At 32.8% G+C, this 21,349-nt stretch overlaps 1 protein-coding gene across 3 annotated transcripts in view; it reads left to right on the top strand.

Annotated features, from left to right (window-relative positions):
• Positions 1 to 21,349, top strand: part of LOC108733578 (cAMP-specific 3',5'-cyclic phosphodiesterase) — a 565,440-nt gene that overhangs the window by 228,007 nt on the left and 316,084 nt on the right. Inside the window, exon 1 of one of the 3 annotated variants that reach the window (XM_018464777.1) lies at positions 2,416 to 2,577. The exons of the other annotated variants lie outside the window; for them this stretch is intronic. The gene's annotated coding sequence lies outside the window, so the exon portion shown is untranslated. Of the gene's footprint in view, positions 1 to 2,415; positions 2,578 to 21,349 lie in introns of those variants that run through there. 3 annotated transcript variants of the gene reach the window in all.

The raw sequence follows: 21,349 nt of genomic DNA, 5'->3' as shown, positions 1-21,349 counted from the left end.
GGCGTGTTGATGAGGCTAAATAAGATCGAAATTGCGATAAATTATTGACCAAGATCTCAATTCCTACTAGAAATTTGTTTTTACAGGTCGTTTCGCGGTTGATAAAGATAAACTAACAATAAGTTGATTAAAACATTTTGAAGCAAGTTACAATTTAACATTATTATCACTTTATTAATGTTTGTTGCTTGTGACTCATGCTCTCAAATCTGCACAATAAGTTGATAATTTCGAAATTATGAAATCTATTTTTGTTATGTAAATTTACTACTTGCTTAATACGTCAATCGAAAAATGAAAGTGAATAAGAACCTAGGTGCGAAAAAATACAACGTAATCTACAGTTAAGAATCCGTGTTAATAACATGTATTTTACACTTACTGTGGTATATTAACACAAATAATGGGTCTTATTATTAGTAATCATATTTGCTAATTGCTAGCGCGATTGTTTGATAATTTAAGCATTTGCAAACACATTAATCAGGCTATTAGTATTCTCTTTGTTTGACTTTTTCGTTAAACTTGTGCCTAATAGAGGAATAAACGTAGCAATTTTTTTAAATTCCTGTCTTTGTTTTATAGTAAAGTTAATTTAAAATGTAGGAAATGCTGCTATTCTTGGAGAACGAAATGTTTTATTTTTCGAAGCTTTATAAGTAGATATTTGTGTACCTAGTTTTTATAGTTGAGCAAGTAATTATTTATATTTATATTAAAACTAAGTTACATTATTAAAATCAGATTAGATTGAATATTTGGTTTCTTTTTAATTTTATTTTTTATTTCTCTCGGCATATTTTATTGTACCTATATTCGTTTTAGTTGGACATCATCACTTTTTAATTGGAAGTTGACACTTTCGTAATCGAAATGTTACTATTAAGTTATAAACCATAAGTGATCTTCTGAAGTATTTGAAGTTTTTGTAACATTTTTTTATTCTCTCTGTAATTGCCATAATAGTAAAGAGATATTAATCTAGATCAAGTGACGAATAATGATTAAATTTTAATTCTTTGTTTTAAATGAAATTTTCAAATATCTTTATAAATACTGATAACTTTCTTTTTACTATACAATAAACTCTCTTTAGTATTTGTTGTCTAAATACAGCATACCATCGTCATTACCATGAGGTCATCAATCCTAAAACTGATTAGACAAAGAGATCCAACATCCCTAATCATTTGCGAACACCAGACAGTAATCTCACTTAGGAATATCCCGATTCCTCGTTACTCCTGTTCCTGATTTTAATATTATGTCTTTTAACTAATATTTCATGTGCCAGAAGGTGTATTATCATCCTATCTCGGACTCCCAGGCTCCTTTTGTTCTCCTTCTCTTTCTTGTACTTTCTAATACTTGTTGCAACTTACCCCAATTTCGCGAAATAGATACTTTTTTAAAGAATAATGCATAGGGACGCTGCCCAAAATAATAAATAAAATAAAGTACTTCGAGTTTCTCGTGTTTTCGAATTTCACCTGTCAATAATTAAAATTGTTATTTAACTTGTCTTTTGTGAATGATTGCCCAACTAAAGAAGATGGAGACTCCACTAACCCTTCAAACTCCTAAATCTATGATGCTGTTAGTTTAGCAGCGCTAGATTTTAATGAAGGAATATCCATAAAATTTCCTCGTCAAGCATTACAACCATTGCCTAAAGCTGCCCCAAGAACAGAAAATTTCATGAAATGTTGTACACACGTAAATTACGTAAAATTGTAATAAACAAACATGCTCACATTCTCATTTACCTATAGTATTAGTTTTAAATTGTTTTAATCATTTTGATCTAATTATTTTTTTAAATTTATTTATTAATAGGCATCAAATTTAAACAAAGATACAATAGATATGGTCAATTGTAGTATGCCTACAGATAACTAACTACCATTGTTAAATAAATTATTACGAATTAACTCTATTGCAAAATTAATACAGTTTAAAATTAGTTTATTCGTAACAGTTACAATTCATTAATATAATTTTATAGGCAAACATTTGTAATGTATTCTACAGTTCTTTTGTTACTTTGCGATGTACAATTTAATAATGAGTAAGATGTAACAATTAACCCAACTTGACTTGCATTAACAATTAATCAATTATAATTACAACGAGATATAACGGAAGTGCCTACAGATAATAATTTATAAAGTAGGATTCTTTAGTGAAATTTTATTATCTGTTATCCAAGAAATATAGTACACGTAACGAACAGCAGTACTGATCGTGAGCGCGGCCAGCTTAGCATTTTCCGACGAAGATTTTCCTATCGCAGAGTTTGTCCTTTCGGTCTGTTCGTGGTTGCCGGTTTCCTCCGGACGGCGCCGATCATTTTCCGAATAGAAAATGCTAAACCTATGGTTCAGTGTGACCGCGTGGTTTGGAAGGTGTCGAACAGTGTATCTGGTTTGTAGTCGGACACGTGCAAAGTGTGGTAAATCGCACATGTGTAGGAAGTTGACTTAAAAACTACTTATATTGTTGTGGTGATTGACGTTTGTTGTTTAGGAAATGAAAAATGTACAGTTGTAATGGGATACAACAATGTAACTGTTAGAGGTAATACAATTTCCATTATAACACACATATGTATTAAAGTACAATCAGTGTTGAATAGTCAAGTAAGAGATCATCCATTGTACTTGTAATATTTGAAGAGTTGGTAAAGGAGTACTTGCTGGAACATTTTTGCTCATTATGTTAGCACTTATTGTGTGTTTATAAATTCGAAAACAATCACGTTTAAACAGTGCTATTTTGCAACAGAAACAATAAGTTGTACAAATTACAGATATAATATATGTACTTATAAATGCAAACACACAGTGGGCATGTATGTATGACTAAACTATTATAAACAACAATGAAAAATTATCGCTAATTCAGCTGACTTACGTACATATGTGCAATAATTTGCAAACTTGCACATTATTTATTGAGAAATGCCATTAATAAAATCACTTTTTTAAAGTCCTCTCAACCTCTCGCCGTTTTATCATTAGTTTTCTTTTTATAAAAGACCTCTAGGTTGTGTTTTTTTGAGCTAAAATGAATTTATCATTGACAAATAGTTTAATAACAATTACTAATCGTATCTGAACAAGTAAACAAAAAAAAAGATGTTTTCTTTCATTACTTTCAATTTCTCCTGTTTTCATGCAGATTGCAGAAGTTGCCTCCGGGGTGTTTTCCGTACAAATTGATTCGTCCAACCTTTCCTAAGTGGCAAATAAATTAATAGCACGTTGAATAATGATTGGATACCTTTTTCTGTCCGAATGTAAATGTGTACGTATTTTTTAAGTTTTGACGTAATGCCTTAACTACTGTTGAAAAAAAAATATTTTCATTATCGTTTTTTTGTATTAACGAAAACAAAAACTCCGAGCGTAGAATAACACTTGAATTACAAGGACGACAAATATTAATATTTTGGTAAAGTTATCGAACATTATTTTACATGCTCGTTTCGAGTAGGTACATAAATGTTCTAATCAGCTGTTGAATTACAGAATTTTCCAATTTTTGCATATAAATTCTTCTTTAATTACGTTTTGGCGAAGAATTATGATAAAAGTCCCTGTTTCGATAACATATACTTGAAGTCGTCTACAAATTTTGTGATTTTTTAGGGTCCCGTACGTCCGACTAAATTATAGGATTACTCGTGCGTCTGTCTGTCCGTCTGTCACAGTCAATTTGCTCCGGATTTTTGGAACCGATTAAGTTGAGATTTAGTACACATATGAAGTATGACCCACATACGGACTCATAACGTAAATCAATTAATTTTGAACGTGGGGTCATTTATGGGAGGCCAGTAGAAAATTAAAAAAAAAATTGCAATATGTACCGTGCGACATATCAAATGAAAGGGCTTGCTGTAAGGGTCTCAAATATAATTTTTTATAATTTTAAAATAAATAGTTTTAAAGTTATTTAAGAAAATATATGAAAAATTGACCATTCCCCTCCATAACTCCGAATCTACTGAACCTAAAATTTTGAAAAATACACGGAAAATAGTTCTTTACTTATAGATTACAGAAAAATTAATAAGAACTCGATTGGCCTGAACATAACGTGGTAAATCTTTCAACAAAACATTATTATATATTGTACGTACAAATTTACATTTGCAGTTTGAATGTATGGGAGAACATATTTTTGTCTAATAAACTGGGTTATTGTTACTTTACTTTACTAAAAAAAATTGTTGAAACATTCTCTTTTTGTACCTCAACATTAACGAAACACAAAAGCACGTATTTTGTAGTGAAAACCATGTATTTGTTTTCCTAGATAATATGAGCTTTGTCTTTGTATTCGGTATAACTTTTGTTTCATTAACTTTTTAATTTTAATCGCTAAATACGGTGGCCAACTGGTAGACCAATTAGCTGTATCATGTACATATATCAAGCATGTTAAACATGCGGCCGCCGGGAATGTTCTGCGGTCCGCTAGGTTTGATAATAACCAATACCCACGTTTATTATCTTTTTTACAGCATTCGATTCTTTCATAAAACTTATGCATATGCACCTACATGAATTGAATATATTCCTTAAAAAAACTTTTTATCTAACAACTAAACGTCAGTGGTTTGTCCAACCTTAGCCTTAAAAAGAAATAAGAAATATAGACCCTTTGAAGAATAGGTTATGGCTAGTTTAGGTTATTTTGGCTTAAGTTTTAATCAAGATTTTAATTTCTTTTCCTACAATTATGCAGTTAAATCGGAAGAGTTTTGTGTAGCCAGTATAAAGAAAAGATATTCTAATGATTAAAAAACATCTTTTCCTGGTTTTATTTTTCGTTATTTGTCAAACGATTAAACAATTACTTATTTATTAACGTTAATACTTGTAGCAATTTTATATTTGGAAAGTGCATTTAAATGGAAATTATTTAACCCATGAATTAAAAGTAGATTCAAGAAAAATAAAAATTTCCTGGCACTATCTTCGCCTTAGTTGTTTCATTGCAGTTTTTCAAAAGAAAAGCATATGAAAAAGAATGCTTCACTAGACATTCGTTTATATATCTTGGAAACAAAACAATAAGTCGATTGAAAACAGCTGTAAACGTCGTAGATTTTTCTGCTTGCTAGTTGCATTTATTCATTTCAGGTATTTTTCTAACGATAAATACTTATATTAAAAATAATGCTTCCTTTAGAGAATTTTGATGTTTTTACTAGGAATAATCTAAATAAAAATGTACTGTTTATTATATTTGTTTTCCAATTTAATTTGCTTTTATGGGATTATGATTTTAAAAGAACCAACCAGGTGGTAGCTACTCAACATATTGCTTTAGAATCCATATGTTTCACTTAAATTCACATCTAATTTTAATCCCAACACTAGTTTTCTTTTGTAGACTACATTTATTCTTAATGTAATTATTATAAGAAGTGTCACAAAAGCTAGTGACCGTAATCTTTTTATCTCAATTCAGTCCATTGTCAATTTCAATTTCGATAAAATAAAAAATGTACAGGTACTTTATTATTCAATGTGAGCCCATTTGGTTATTTCCTAAACGTCAACTCCAATTGTGTTGTGATTACGTGTTATGATAAGATTTCATTTAGATTACAATTCAATAAATCATTTATCAGTCTCCTAAGAACCATTTTTTGCTTTAAAAGCTACTAAGCAGTTGTGTCATTTGTGATTCAGTTTGTAGGCAAGTTAAAATAGGCAAATCTCGTACTTTCAGCAAACTTTCGGTTTTATTTAGGTAGGCAAACAGGTGCCTATGTATTTTACACTTTTCACGTCGGTAGTGCCCTGTTTTTTTAAAATTTCCATTACATTTCTCTGTTTATTTTTGTCCAAATGGAATTTAAAGCTTCTAAAAAACATTTTCTCTTGTAGATGCTAATGAATTGAATTACATTTTCTAGATTCTAAAGTTTATGTTTTTTAGTACGTAACTATTGTAGAGAACTAGAATTTAATGCAGAAGTACTTAGGTACATCGACTTTCTAATGTTCACCGGTAATTAAGTTCAGGTAACAAAATTACTTCCATAAACTGGTTTATTGCTACGTATTAATTCATTTGTTTTATGTAAAACCCTTTAATTAACGTATGTATTGTACCTACATATATAATTTTTTTTTAAAATTACGACTAATTGAAGTAGTCAATTTTGAGGCGTGGTCTATCATGTATGCATGCACATATATTAATATCGTTACTATGAAGAGACTAATAATAATTATCGTAAATTTATGTATAATAGTGAATATTAAATTGAATAAATTACTTTGAGTTTACAATGTAAGTTCAATACACAGGTGGAAAATTTCAGAACTTATATGTTTACTAGAATGACACATTTGACTTTGATAAAATAAATTATTATAAATGCAGTAAAGTTCACTAAAATTTATTGTTCATGTTATCCGTCAAATTTGGTAAACTAGCTTTACTTAATAGTTGTTTAAGTTATTGACCAGTAAATTGCGTATATAAATTGATCATTCCTGTAGTTGCTTTTGAAAAAAAGTACCGAACCAAAATGGGTACCCAGCCCATCTCTTTTTATCGTTTCCTGATATTTTCCCGGATGTTGCGCCAAAGAATGTTTAATAAAAAATAATTTTGCGCAGAAAGAGGAAGGCTGTGTTAGTGGACATCTCTTTCTCTCTTAAAAATTACTGCTTGCAGAAGGAGAGAGAGAGTGAGAGAAAGAGAGATAGCTGACGAGATAGATTCGATTAGTCCATCATCTCCTATCTGGTGAATACCTAAATCCAATAGAAATCATTTTAAAAAGCTTTGGAAGCTATCATGTTAGTAAGCAGATAGCACATACGGATTGCATGAATATGTTAGATGTTTATCAGTTTTCTTTTATTTACAAAACACCTTACCAAAAATAGCGTAAGTGACTTCGTTCCTATCGCAAAACCACACTGCTTTTTTTCGGAAATCGATTGTATTTTTTCTCGGTCCAAATTTTTTTTTTAATTCACTGCAACCTTAAGAAAGCTGAGGTGTATAAAATAAATTACTGCATTTTTGGCCTTCATAAACACAAATTCAGGATTTCCAAGGCGTTAAGCTGATGTTATTTTTATTACAGAAAATATCTGAGTGTCCCAACGTGGTTTAATGCCCATGCAAATTAATATCCTTTACTAATGTATGTAGATTGCTAGTTTATGTTTATCGCTCTCTTGGTTTTATAATACAAGTTACATTTTATTTATGTCTCGGATAGGTCGTAAACTTTGTGCATAATATAAAATCTACATTTGGTTTGCATGGTTTTTGTGGAAAGGAAAACGCAGTCATTTCTTGACTTTGGCCATTTATAAGAAAATCGATTCTTGTATTTTTATTTCTCAGAATTTTCGTAATTATACGAGGGTGGATTGATAAGTTTCCGGCCTAACCAAGAGATGACGCCACTAGGCCTACCTTGAGGTGACATTCTATAGTACCATCCTTGGATAGCTTGTAGCTATAGTTTCAGCCCGATCTCCTTGCTAGTGTAGGTTTGACAGCACGCTGAACAAGACGCCTCTGTGGTTTTCGTAAAAATGGAAAAGGAGGAAAATCGTGCTGTCATCAAATACTTTTATTTGAAGGGGTTAACGCCGAAGGAAATTAAAAAAGAGATGGACTCAACACTGGGGACATCCTCCCCGTCATATTCAACCGTTAAGCAGTGGGTTTCCGAGTTTAAAAAGGGTCGTGTGAGCACCTCTGATGGGCCTCGCTCAGGACGCCCCGTTGAGGTCACAACTCCAGATATGATCGAAAAAATTCATCAAATAGTGCTGGGAGACCGCAGATTGAAAGTGCGTGAGATGGCTAAGACCTGTAAGATGCCATATGAACGTGTGCAACATATTTTGCACCAACATTTGCATATGGAAAAGCTCTGTGCAAGATGGGTGCCGCGTTTGCTAACAGTCGACCAAAAATTGATTCGAAAAAACATTTCTACCGCAAATTTGTCATTGTATAAGCGTAATCCAAGCGAATTTTTGCGTCGATTCGTAACCGTTGACGAAACGTGGGTCCACCACTACACTCCTGAAACCAAAGAACAGTCTAAACAGTGGATTGGACCAGGGGAACCAACTCCAAAGAAGGCAAAAACAATTTTTTCGGCGAACAAGGTTATGGCTACTGTTTTTTGGGATGCAAGAGGTATTATATACATTGATTACCTTGCAAAGGGTAATACTATCACTGGTCAATACTACGCAGACTTATTGCAACGTTTGAGCCACGAGGTGAAAATTAAACGACCTCATCTGGCGAAGAAAAAAATCTTGTTTCATCACGATAACGCACCAGCGCACACGTCAATCGTTGCGACGGCTAAAATCAACGATCTAAAGTTTGAATTGATGCCGCACCCTCCTTACTCTCCAGACCTAGCCCCGAGTGACTATTTTCTGTTCCCTAATCTCAAAAAATGGCTTGGCGGTAAGAGATTTGCGGACAATGAAGAAGTAATCGAAGCTGTAAATGGTTATTTTGAGGAGCTTGACGAATCAGTCTATAGAGATGGCATTAATAGACTGGAACACCGCTATGAGAAATGTATCAGCCTTGGAGGAGATTATGTTGAGAAATAAAAAAAAAAAATTTTTAAAAACCTTGTTTTTCTTGGTCAGGCCGGAAACTTATCAATCCACCCTCGTACACGACAAGAGTTTTCCTTATCATGCAGACATTTCTAAATGTTCTATATGTAATGATACAAGTGAACATTTTGAAATAGGTACCGAGAAAACTAGATATAGGAGTAGAAACATAATGTCAAACAAATGAGTCCAAAAAACACCATTACCAATAAAGGATAGAAAACTCCTAAGTACGTTGCGCGATAAGTGATCGCGCATCAATTTCGGTTGCTAAACGTAAACAAAATCTTGCCATGGTGGCAAGTCGGATGCTTACTGCATTACTGCTACAAACGAGCACAAATGTAATAACAATAACCATGTACTTTCTGTTCCTATTTCTAGTCTTTTTTGTAGATATTTAATACCAGATATTAAACATTTCTGTGTAAGTCTTCTTGCTTCAATGTATTTATTTTTTGTTTCCTTGCTAACAGCTTAAACATTCCATAAAAAGCTTCACTTTTAGTAGCGCTGCTATATGCATTGGTTCGTTATGTTGTCATCGTCGTAGACTTCTCATGTTTGATTTAATTTATATTTTGTTTTCATATTGTTTCAACATTTGTTGCAAGGGTTCTATGTAGATTATTTTTTTTTTGTAGTTTTCTGATCTTGCTTGGGCTCTTTTGCTAGTAAGATTATCTTGGAAAAAATAAAACAAATTTTATACGATTGTATGTACTTAATAAATTTAATAAATAAGGTGGGAACTCTTTTCTTGATACCAGTGAATAATTAAAATAATTTCTTTTTCTGATATACCAGTTCACCATGCGTATAATTAAAGAATCTGTAGACATCGCTAGATGCGTATAATTAGCGTAAACAATTTACTCGAGGATTACGTGCAACTTAAATAAATCGTGTAATCTAGCAATATATGGATTAAATACGTAGCTTAACAATAAGTTCCTGTACAGACGTACATTTACAATCAGCATACACATTTGTATGCTACAACATTCGTCAATTTGCATTTGCGTTGTTAGAATTATTAGTTTCAACGTAAGCGACTCTGGCAAACGTTTGCTATCAGCCATACAGCAAACTTAACAAATCCACATGGAAATGTTAAAATTACTGCGATCTAGAAAAAAATCTGACGATTTTTTTAAACGACTATTCATTTCATTCACAGAAATCGTTAGTTTTATACATTAAAAAATCGTTAAAACAATATTTTACATGTTTTCTAAATAGCCTCGGAATTGTACAAATTTCCTACGAATTGTATACTTATACAATGTGAATGAAAGGACTTCACTTTTTCAACATATGAAAACTAATGATATTTTGATGTAATTATATATCCAGTTTTCTCCTTTAAGTTACAGAAATATCTAGTGTAACAATCGGAGAAACCAATTCAAACCAAAGTTAAAATCAATAATCTCGAAGTGCAAACAACCATTTTAAAGTTAGTAATGTTAAAGTTCAAATTAATCATTTTAAAGTGCTAAGCATCGATTGTATGGTTGAGATGAAGAAATTACCAAGTACTTATTTCTTTAAGAAAAATTAAATGTTTCCCTTTTAATGCGTGTGACATACTCCAAAAATTGTTAAAAAAAATTAACTTCCTCTACGAGGTGTCCCAAGAAATAGTATCGGGAAGAAACAGGAAGGATCACAACGGTTATGTGAAATGTTTTCTTCACCAAAGGTGCTCTGTCTCTGGTTTCTCATTCTTCATAATTCTGTAAAACTAGTACATCCCACATATTTAGTTATTTGTAAACAATGTTCTAAATTTGGTCTGCCTCTATTCCTTTTAACTCCTGTTTCTGTTTCCAATATTTTTCTAATTAGCTGTTCATGCCTGAGAAGGTGTCCTACTAACCTATCTCGCCTATTTCTTATTAACATCCATAACGCACTGTATTTTCCTACTCTTTTAAGTATACTTCATTTACTTTCTGTAGCGATGTGCCCCTTCCAATGTCTTAGATGCGCGCTGGCAAAATCGTAGGTAGGGAGAAAAAAGTTCATTATACTCTCCACTTTTGTTCATTAAACATACTTTTTTATATAGTACCTGCCAAAAGTTTTGTTCAATCATGAATGGTAGTGCGAGTCGAAAACAAGCGTTGAAGCCTTTCATATGTCTTCAAATATAAATAAACATCTCGTTGATATTTTCAGTTGTAAATGGTACTAATAACAGCACATTTCAGCAAGAAATCGTAGTGGATAGAGTGGCCAATTTTTCCGTGCAGTACTGTACGGATTATACGCTCCTCACCGGTTAAGAGAGTTGTCTCCTTCCTTTTCTGGCCTAGTGCTGTTCTTTTTTACTTTGCGCCGGTCAAATTGAAGGTTCCATCGCTACAGAAAGTAAACGAAGGATACTTCTTCACTTCTAATCTTCTTCAACCACGACATCCTCAATTTCCTCATTATTCGTCTGTAACACCAGATGTAGTAATGCAATTTTAGCTTCGATAGGGTTCATCACCAAAATAGTAATGATCCCTACACGAAAATATTTTGCTTACCGAGGCATTTGCCTTTAGATAAATTAATATTAAGCGTGGGTTGTAGGAATTTGCCTGTCAATTTCAAAAGCTTTCGTGCAAACAGAATGTGGTGAGTAAAGGTGAGGATGACATTTATGTGTACATGTACCTATGTACTTAGGACTGTTAGATATTTGAAAAAGACGGCGTGATGTTCCTTTAAACTTCATTTCTGTTGTATTGTTTATAGACATAGAAAGATTAAGAATTAAGTCAATAAGTACTATAGGTACATTTGTTTGTAGAAGGTTCGGACGTAGAAAAGTCAACATATTCGAACACATTCGTTAAAATGTCACACACACACGCATGTAGCTTCAGATCTTTTGGGCGTTTTTAGCTACTTTTAGAAACAAGCTTTACTATAAGCATTTGTCAGTGGATTATTGAAATTATTACTTGCATAATTAACATTTCTCCTAAATGTTCATAATATATTTTACTGTTAAAGAACTTCCTGCCACTGAAAACGATGGTTGGAGAATATTTTTTTCATGGAGTACATGGTATGATCAGTTCTACTTCGACAAAGTTATTTCATTGAATTTGTAGCGAGTATTAGAACAACTATTTGATTCAATAATGTTGTTCCGCAAATTGTAAATCCGGTATGCGCACAATGTTACTGTAACTTTTAACTGTATTAGGGTGGTTTGCATTTTAACGTAATTAGAAAGCTAGTGATGGCTTCCTGGTCCTGTAATAAAAGGTTTTAACAAGATTATTCTGCTTCTCTGGCTAATATTACTGTTTACAAATCGACTCTTGTATTAGGGGTTTTCACGAGTTCTAATGGTGCATTACTATTATTGAATTAGTTTTTATTATTAAAAGAGGAATATGTTCCGTGATTTCTATAGAGTTTTATACTAACCCTTTGTACTATCTTTCCCAGCGAAGATAATATAAGTAGCCAAAATTTCGTTTCGCCTTTTTGGTCCAAGACTTAATAATCTACTTTGCCTATTTTCATTTTAGTTTCCTACAATACTTATCAATAAAACTCAATTTTGTAGTCGGAAAATTCTGTCAAAATTAGTAGGAGAGTGGAAAGTGCACCCCACATAAGGCCTATGTGGAATTCTGCTTAATATGGTTAATTAATGATAAATCGAGTTTGGTTTCGGAGTACGCTATCAAAAAATACGTTAATTAATAGAAATAGAAATAAAAATGTTATTAGCTCATAGATGAACGTACCTAGGGCTGCGTAATATGCAATAAATTGTCACTCATAAAAATTTCATGGTGCTGAACCTTCTGTGCATGAGTTAAACATGCATTTTAATCACTGTTTTATTCGGAATATATTTTGCCGTGATAACGATATAAAAGCTTGAAGATTTTACTGCATAGTAATTAGAACTATTCGTATTAAGACCCGAAGCGGCGGGATTCTCTGTTCTAAAGGCGCTAAAATTTATCATCTCTATTAAATAGGAATTTGGTACCAGAAAAAAGTTGACGTTCTAACCCACTAATGAATAGCGGTTTTATCATGTAAAAACCAGGATAATTTTTCTAATTACGTTCGTTCGTGTTTTTAATGTGGCATTCGCGATCGTCATCATGCAATTTTCTAAATTAGGCGCTGCTTGGAGACCATGACACCAAAATTAATTATTGAAATAAATTCAGTGTTTTTGGATGCCAACAAGCAGATTTAATAGGGCCAGTTTTTGTTTTAAAAAAAAAATCGCTGACCAGAATTTGTATGGTATTAGCAATTTTGCATAAATTAAACATCAATAATTTCTTTACATTTACGTAACAATAACTGATTAGGTTCAATTACGTTCATCGAGTCTCTCTGGTGCCGCTGAGAGAGACTGTCGAGAGTTTGTCAAAAAAGCTGTTTAGCGTCTCTGAACGAGAGACTCGAGTCACTCATAGAGAGATCCTCATTTCGTATCCAGTCTCTGTACGAGCGATTCGAATCTCTGAACGAGAGACTGGAGTCGCTCATAGAGAGATCCTCATTTCGTATCCAGTCTCTGAAAGAGAAACTAGAATCTCTGAACGAGAGACTCGAATCTCTCAATAAGTGGTGTCTCGATAGACATGTTTAAGAGACTCGAATCTCTGCATTAACAATTTTATCGTTCGAGTCTATCATAAAGAGACTGTGAGAGATCCATAAAAACACCTAGGCAATAACTGAGAGACTGTGAAAGACTGTGAGAGACGCTCTCAGAGACGCTGAAAGACTGAGAGTCTGGAAAGAGACTAAAAATTTTTGTCTAGGGATATATATAACAATGTTTATTGAATGAGTTGTATCTGCTAACCTTAAAAACTTGACCGGTTTGAATGTATTCTACAACCAGTAGTTTCTAAAAGTCATTTGGATAATGTAAAGTTCAAGACAATTAAGGGTTGGAAGATTTTTATTTATGAAAAACCAACATTGACGTTTCGCCTCTATTTCAGGTAGGTTCTTTAGTTATGTAAAAAAAGTTCTAAATAGTTCAGTGCTTGTAACTGGTAAATAATATTAAATTAATAAACATTGCTATATACAGCAAAATTACAATGAACCTACCTTGAGAAAGTCTTCCAAACAGAGGTGCAATGTCGATGATGGTACTTTATAAATAAAAACCTTGCAGCCCTTAATTACCTTCAACTTTACTTTATATTGATAAATACAAACTATTTTAGCTTCAAAAACAAATGATTTTATTTATCTATAATTATATAACATACGTTTAATAAAACCTCATATTTCATTTCTATATTTTCAATTTTTAATAAAACCTTCAAAAGAACAACTAGCTGAAAAAATTTGGTTTTTAATTTTGTTTTTTTTTTTTAAAATTCCATTGAAATTCGAAATCTTATTCGACTTAACTGTTATAGCAGAATAGTGTAATTATCTGGTTAGCTTTATTATAGAATACTAAAGTCAGTTGTTAACAAATACGTGTTTTATTTATGGTTGAGTAAGATGTCTTTATTTTTAATTTTTACGACAAGTCTAATTTAAAACGTAAATATTTTTACATTTTGTACTAACAAATAACGTTTAACCGCAAGACGACAAAGCGTATATGTTCTCTTTAACTTTTTAACTTGACTTTAGTCACGGAAAAAGAAATTTTTAGTAAGACTGAAGTAGACGAAACTGTGTTTTATATATTTATTATAAGTGGAAAGTAGGTATAGTTAGAACGATCAACACTGGTAAAGTCCGCAGTAAATTATCTGTAAGAATAGATGTATCTTCTTTCTTCTTTCCACTTAGAACTGTAGTCATTTGTTTCGTTTTGAACACGCCCTTTTTTAGTTAGAAAATTGTTCACGACTAAGTAGTACCTACAAACAAAGTAAAAGGAGATAACCAGATAATAGTAAGAGGTGCAGCAGGTACGCAAAAGATCAGAGTCGGCTTTAGAACTACCTGATCTTTAAACAAGCATCTTTGCTTTCCTAAATAACTGAGTATTCCTTTCTTTAAGTCTGATGCTGGGAACATACTCAAATTCTGCTTGTCTGCATCTCTTTCTGTTACACATCAATTGGTGTAATGTTATTCCTTTTTTTATTAGTGTCCGCTGCAATTCCTATTTGCCATCTCTTTTCTGTGTTTACGATGTTTCCTATAACGTCTGTCGTTAGTAAAAATAGGCGTTCTGTCAACAGCCGCTCTGGTCTAGTTAGCAAGTTGAAAGAAGAAAGTAAATGCGACAGTTTTATTACGAGTTATGCCAGTTTTGAATGTCTCAACTATAGCTTACTTTTAGATAGTGTGAAAGAAAGTCGTTCAGCTATGAAATTGTCAGAGTTAGATTCGTTTATATGGACATTTCTATTTGCTAAAACTTTTTTTGTCGTATTATGAATACGAGTGTTAATTTTTGTACCCTATCCTAATATTTGTAGCCCACATAACAATGTATGTTTGCACTAGTACATAAATTTTCTGAAAAATCGTGTAAATATTTCTATTTGCTGCCATAAGCTTATGTTAAAAGTGACATGGTTATTGTGTCAGGTTCAAAGGCCAACAACGCCCATTTAGCGAATCAGAATGTTATATGTTTGTCGTAGTATTGTTAAATTAAGACTGTTATACAATGCGTTTTAAAATGGTCATAAAACTAAATGTACTGCAACTTCTAATATATTTAACTACTGCGTGTCACAATGCAATCTATATGCTGTGGGCAGTATTGGTTTAGATATGGAGTTTACAAAAAAAACGTTATTGTAGTTTTCGAAAGTGCCACGAAATAAATTTTATGAATTGGCTGAATTTTAAGAGGCATATAACTCGTTGTTATAGATCTTTTCGGTTTCGGAATTTAGACCTCATGTATACTATCTCGATTTTAATATTGAAATGTAACACTGACATAAGTGATTGTCGTTTTTGTTTTTATGTTCGTATGATTATTTGTATGCTATTGACATAAACGATATTTATGAGATGTTATAGGGGGACGTCTATTAATTTGGAGTTCAAAAGGGAACAGGGAGGAATTGGGCAAAATGTCACAAACTATAAATCTCATAAAGGGAAAGGCAGCTCCGAATTTTTAAAAATAATCCCTCACGTAATTACGGTTTCGTCATTCGTACCATTAGCTAAATGTAAATATGTAAGGAGTACACCGAGGGGATGTCCAATGGGATAAAAAGCGGCGGGAAGGTCATCAAGAGGGAGAGGGGTCCAAATTTTTAAAAATGGTGCCCCACGGGATTCATCATTCCTAACATTAGCAAAAAATAAATAGAACATTTATGTACATATGTAGATAATACACTAAGAGGTTTTTCATTAATTGTGTAAGGTCAAAAGAGAAGGAAGAGGAAAAGTCTCGCTAAACCTCACTAAGGGGTAGCGATCCAAATTTAGAAAAAATACTTCACGTAATTAATAAATGTCTCCTTCTCTGTCCGAACAGATTAAATGGCTAAATCAATTGTGATGGAACTTTACAGATACGAAGAGACTACTTTACTAATTGTTTATTAGCTATAACAATTATATTTATTAAATTATTTTTATTACATACAATGAGAAATAACTTTACGCGAACGAAGTCGCGGGAAAAAGCTTATAGTAAACAATAATTCTGGAGAATGCTTTTAACAATGCCAGTGATCATGTAGATATCAGTTGCCTACCATCCCTTGTGGATCACGATTTCAATCTCATTTGTTCTCATTAATCCAGCACAGGTCTCATATCGGTCAAAGAAAACTAGAAAAAATACACAAATAAGAAAGTTTGAAATTTTAAATGATTCGGTAATTGAAAGATTGATCCTGATCCTGATCTTAGTTTTGACCACGAAATACACTTCCAGTATTTGCACATCTGTTACAATGTTCTATTGTAATTTATTCTTTCACATAGATAAATAATAATTAAACGTATTACTCTTTTGCATTTTATGGCTTCATTCTTTCAGACCTTTAAAATTTAGACTTTTCTTAAACCATTTGAAAATTTTTATAAATTTATAGGACCAATTAGCAGTAAATGATTTTTATTTGACTTTCGATATTTCTTTATTACTTTTCACCTTCTTCAGCCCTGCGTATAATTATTTTTTTACTGTAATTGAAGCAGGTTTTCTCATTCAAGAGAACCTTTAAACTCCGTTATGGAATTTAAGAGCTTGCAGTTTTTATTTTAATTACGGTTAAAAATTTTCACTGTTTAAATTTTAAAACTCGATTTAGTTTATTGTAGCATATTTATTTTGTGAGGGCCCTCATGTCTGCAAACAATTCTTTTCTTCTGACAATTCTTATTTACAGTTCAGTTTGAAGTATCATCACATTCTTTTGTTACCAAATATTGATTGAAGTTGTTTGTATTTAAAATAAAGATAAATTAAACATGGCCTGATAAATTTTAAACAAATTTAATTACTGACATTTTTCAATCGTCCTGATTCGCATTATTACAGATTTGATAGTGTGAAGTTTGTAAAATCACCCAGTTACAATTTCCTTTTATAACTGTTAAATATGACATAATAAAACTTGGTCAATTACCCGAAGAAATGTATCTTTAACCGTGATGTGATAACCTTTGTGTTGAACAATAAGCTATGTATATATACGTCTTCGCACGTGTCATTAGGAGCTTTTCTAATTTGTCCTTCGGGGTGTATATTACATAAAGACAATATTTACAGGCGTTCTTTGTTTACTTGCTCATCGTTTACCCTTTCCGTAGCCGTGTGCTTGCAAATGTATCTCAAGCAGGAAAAATGGACGTTTATACGGTCAGGGTTTCGAACCCTTTTATAAAAGCGGAAAGACATTGGCTAAAGAAAGAAATTTACGATAACAAAAAAATTGAATAATAGAAAAATTAGGGCTTATATTTTCTGGAAATCGTTTTATAAAACTGTTTTTGTTTCTACTGTAGTTTTCATATATTTATACCTGTAAAAAAAATGAAAGATGTAAATTGAACAAGATCTAAGCTCAGTAAGATTTTTTGGAATAATGAAGTATGTTGCGCTTGTCTTGTCTTTTAATAACTGTAACAATTCGCTCTCGCAAGTAATACGCGACTGTCGTTTATTTTGCGATGAGGTAGAAGCAGAAACTTTAAACTAAATAGATCCACAGACGCCTTAAATAATATATGGACAGAAGAGGATGAAGTCGACATAACATAAAGACTGAAAGAAAAAGATATTTTGCAATAAAAAAAATCGGTAGAAATAAACAATATTTTCTATAAAATATACAATGTAAGTTTCAGTGAAGTTAACAGCTATTGTCTTTTGGATTAACAATGCTGTAATTTTTATTAAGCTCTTCGTTTTAATGATAAGGGATCTAGGTACAATAAACTTTTTTTAATTTTGTTAAAATTTATTCAAAGTTCAGGCAATAAAAAATTTGAAGTTGCTGTTTTTCAGCCAACATTCAACTTCTTAAGTTTTATGGGACCATATAAGATTTAGTGACTTAATTCTATATAACTTTCTAAAATATATTGTAGACCATGACTACCCTGATTGTGTATTAATAATGGGAATAGGACAATGTTTGCCCCATTTATTGCAAAAACTAGGAGTGTTCTTATAATCCTGGCTTATCTTATATATTATACGAGTATTTTATGTATTCAGTGTCAGTGTTACAGTACTATTTCTGATTTTACTACGATTCTAAATTACCTTAAACCAATTTTAATAGGTACTTTAAGCGTGAATTTCTAGAAATAGCAGGATAGGTACTAGCTATGGCTTAATGACAATGCGGTTTTGACATTTATAGATAACATTGACTGATGAAAACGATATTAGTTATAAGTGGCGAGAACGACTAGCTCAATTACGATACCATGAGACGTTCTACACGTTGATACTCTATTCCATCTAATTAAGTAAATTGATAAATGAACAAAATACATCATAAAAGCATCTTTGTCAACATTCACATAGATTTGCGGAGAGTGCACCCTTTTGCTTGTTTTATTTCCATTTAGCGGCTGTGTATAGAATAATAAATAGGTGCATTTCTTATTTAGAACCGTTAAACTAAATTTTGTAAGCGTTTTATGGGTCTCATAACAATAAGTTGTTTTATATTTAGAACTTAGGCTATCTAAACTTTTATTTTATTAGTACTTGACTTTTGCATTTAAAAATGTAATGCCTTCCTGGTTGGCAAGCCATTCGTAAACATTGCTAAATCATCATGCATTTTTTGATGACAAATGCCTGTATTACCTAAATACTTTTGATACGTTACAGTGATGGGGGCAATTTAGCAAACTTTAAAATAATTCGAAGTGGTCTGTATTCTGTCGAAACTGCCAGACGCGGATCGCGATTTTGATCTTTTTGGATTTCATCAGCGCATCGCAGGCAGCTCCGACAGAACACAGACCAACTTTTACCTGCTGTCTTAACAGTGCGTTTTAGAAAATACCACAAATGGCGCAGTGAACGCCATCTGTAGCAAGATGTTACATTTTAGGATTACGTATGCTCCAACAGCTTTTATACTAACAAAAAGAAATGGTATACAGAAACAAACGAAAGTCATGGGTTCTTTATTTAGAAGAAAATGCATTTGCAGTAAATTAATCAACAGATTTACTGAGAATAATGTAAATACGAGGGTGGATTGATAAGTTTCCGGCCTAACCAAGAGATGACGCCACTAGGCCTACCTTGAGGTGACATTCTATAGTACCATCCTTGGATAGCTTGTAGCTATAGTTTCAGCCCGATCTCCTTGCTAGTGTAGGTTTGACAGCACGCTGAACAAGACGCCTCTGTGGTTTTCGTAAAAATGGAAAAGCAGGAAAATCGTGCTGTCATCAAATACTTTTATTTGAAGGGGTTAACGCCGAAGGAAATTAAAAAAGAGATGGACTCAACACTGGGGACATCCTCCCCGTCATATTCAACCGTTAAGCAGTGGGTTTCCGAGTTTAAAAAGGGTCGTGTGAGCACCTCTGATGGGCCTCGCTCAGGACGCCCCGTTGAGGTCACAACTCCAGATATGATCGAAAAAATTCATCAAATAGTGCTGGGAGACCGCAGATTGAAAGTGCGTGAGATAGCTGAGACCTGTAAGATGTCATATGAACGTGTGCAACATATTTTGCACCAACATTTGCATATGGAAAAGCTCTGTGCAAGATGGGTGCCGCGTTTGCTAACAGTCGACCAAAAATTGATTCGAAAAAACATTTCTACCGCAAATTTGTCATTGTATAAGCGTAATCCAAGCGAATTTTTGCGTCGATTCGTAACCGTTGACGAAACGTGGGTCCACCACTACACTCCTGAAACCAAAGAACAGTCTAAACAGTGGATTGGACCAGGGGAACCAACTCCAAAGAAGGCAAAAACAATTTTTTCGGCGAACAAGGTTATGGCTACTGTTTTTTGGGATGCAAGAGGTATTATATACATTGATTACCTTGCAAAGGGTAATACTATCACTGGTCAATACTACGCAGACTTATTGCAACGTTTGAGCCACGAGGTGAAAATTAAACGACCTCATCTGGCGAAGAAAAAAATCTTGTTTCATCACGATAACGCACCAGCGCACACGTCAATCGTTGCGACGGCTAAAATCAACGATCTAAAGTTTGAATTGATGCCGCACCCTCCTTACTCTCCAGACCTAGCCCCGAGTGACTATTTTCTGTTCCCTAATCTCAAAAAATGGCTTGGCGGTAAGAGATTTGCGGACAATGAAGAAGTAATCGAAGCTGTAAATGGTTATTTTGAGGAGCTTGACGAATCAGTCTATAGAGATGGCATTAATAGACTGGAACACCGCTATGAGAAATGTATCAGCCTTGGAGGAGATTATGTTGAGAAATAAAAAAAAAAAATTTTTAAAAACCTTGTTTTTCTTGGTCAGGCCGGAAACTTATCAATCCACCCTCGTATAAAGTATACGTTTCTTTTGTTAATTTTTTGAAGCTGGCCAAAAACTTAAAGCGTTTGCCAACTCTACCTGACTCCAAGTGATCAGCTTTTAAACCAAGCAAGGAATATTGCGTAGTTTATATTTTACACATTTACTTTTACCTTAATAAATTGAGGCAAATTATTGGTGCAATTATTACCTATAACACAATTTTAACGTCCGTTCGTGCAGTAAACTTTCTGTTTAAAGTTAATATATCTTCCATTTATTATACCTTCGATTAACCAATAAGGACAAGGGTATCCTATTTCTCCTGCTAGATATTGGAGATGGCTGATTCACTGTGCCAGTAATAAGTAATATAGTCAAAGATTTACAATTATGACTTTATAGAACTTGCGAAATTAAACTAAACGAACTATATTTAATATATATAAGTTAAGTTCTTAACTTTATTCTGTACCACCTGCTACTCATGTATTAAATTTCTCAATTTTGTCCAATGAATACAAAGAAGCATTTGTTGTATGCTCTCTATCTTCTTTGGATAGCTATTTTGTGCTTCCTTTGAACTTAAGTTGAGAAATTTATTCACCACAGAGTGTGCCAAAGTTGTAAATATTATCAAGACGTGTACGCTATGGGCCAGTATCGTTTGATTTTCTCATGATCGACTAATCTGCTTTTCCAAAATCAGATGTTATTAAAAGAGAATTTTGGCAGTGGTTTAACGTGATATGTAACATTGTGGTAACAATGTATGACTTCAGAAATAATAAC

Source organism: Agrilus planipennis, unplaced genomic scaffold (assembly GCF_000699045.2).
Source record: "Agrilus planipennis isolate EAB-ADULT unplaced genomic scaffold, Apla_2.0 scaffold41, whole genome shotgun sequence".
Taxonomy (NCBI): Eukaryota; Metazoa; Arthropoda; class Insecta; order Coleoptera; family Buprestidae; genus Agrilus; species Agrilus planipennis.
This window is presented reverse-complemented; position numbering and strand designations above follow the sequence as displayed.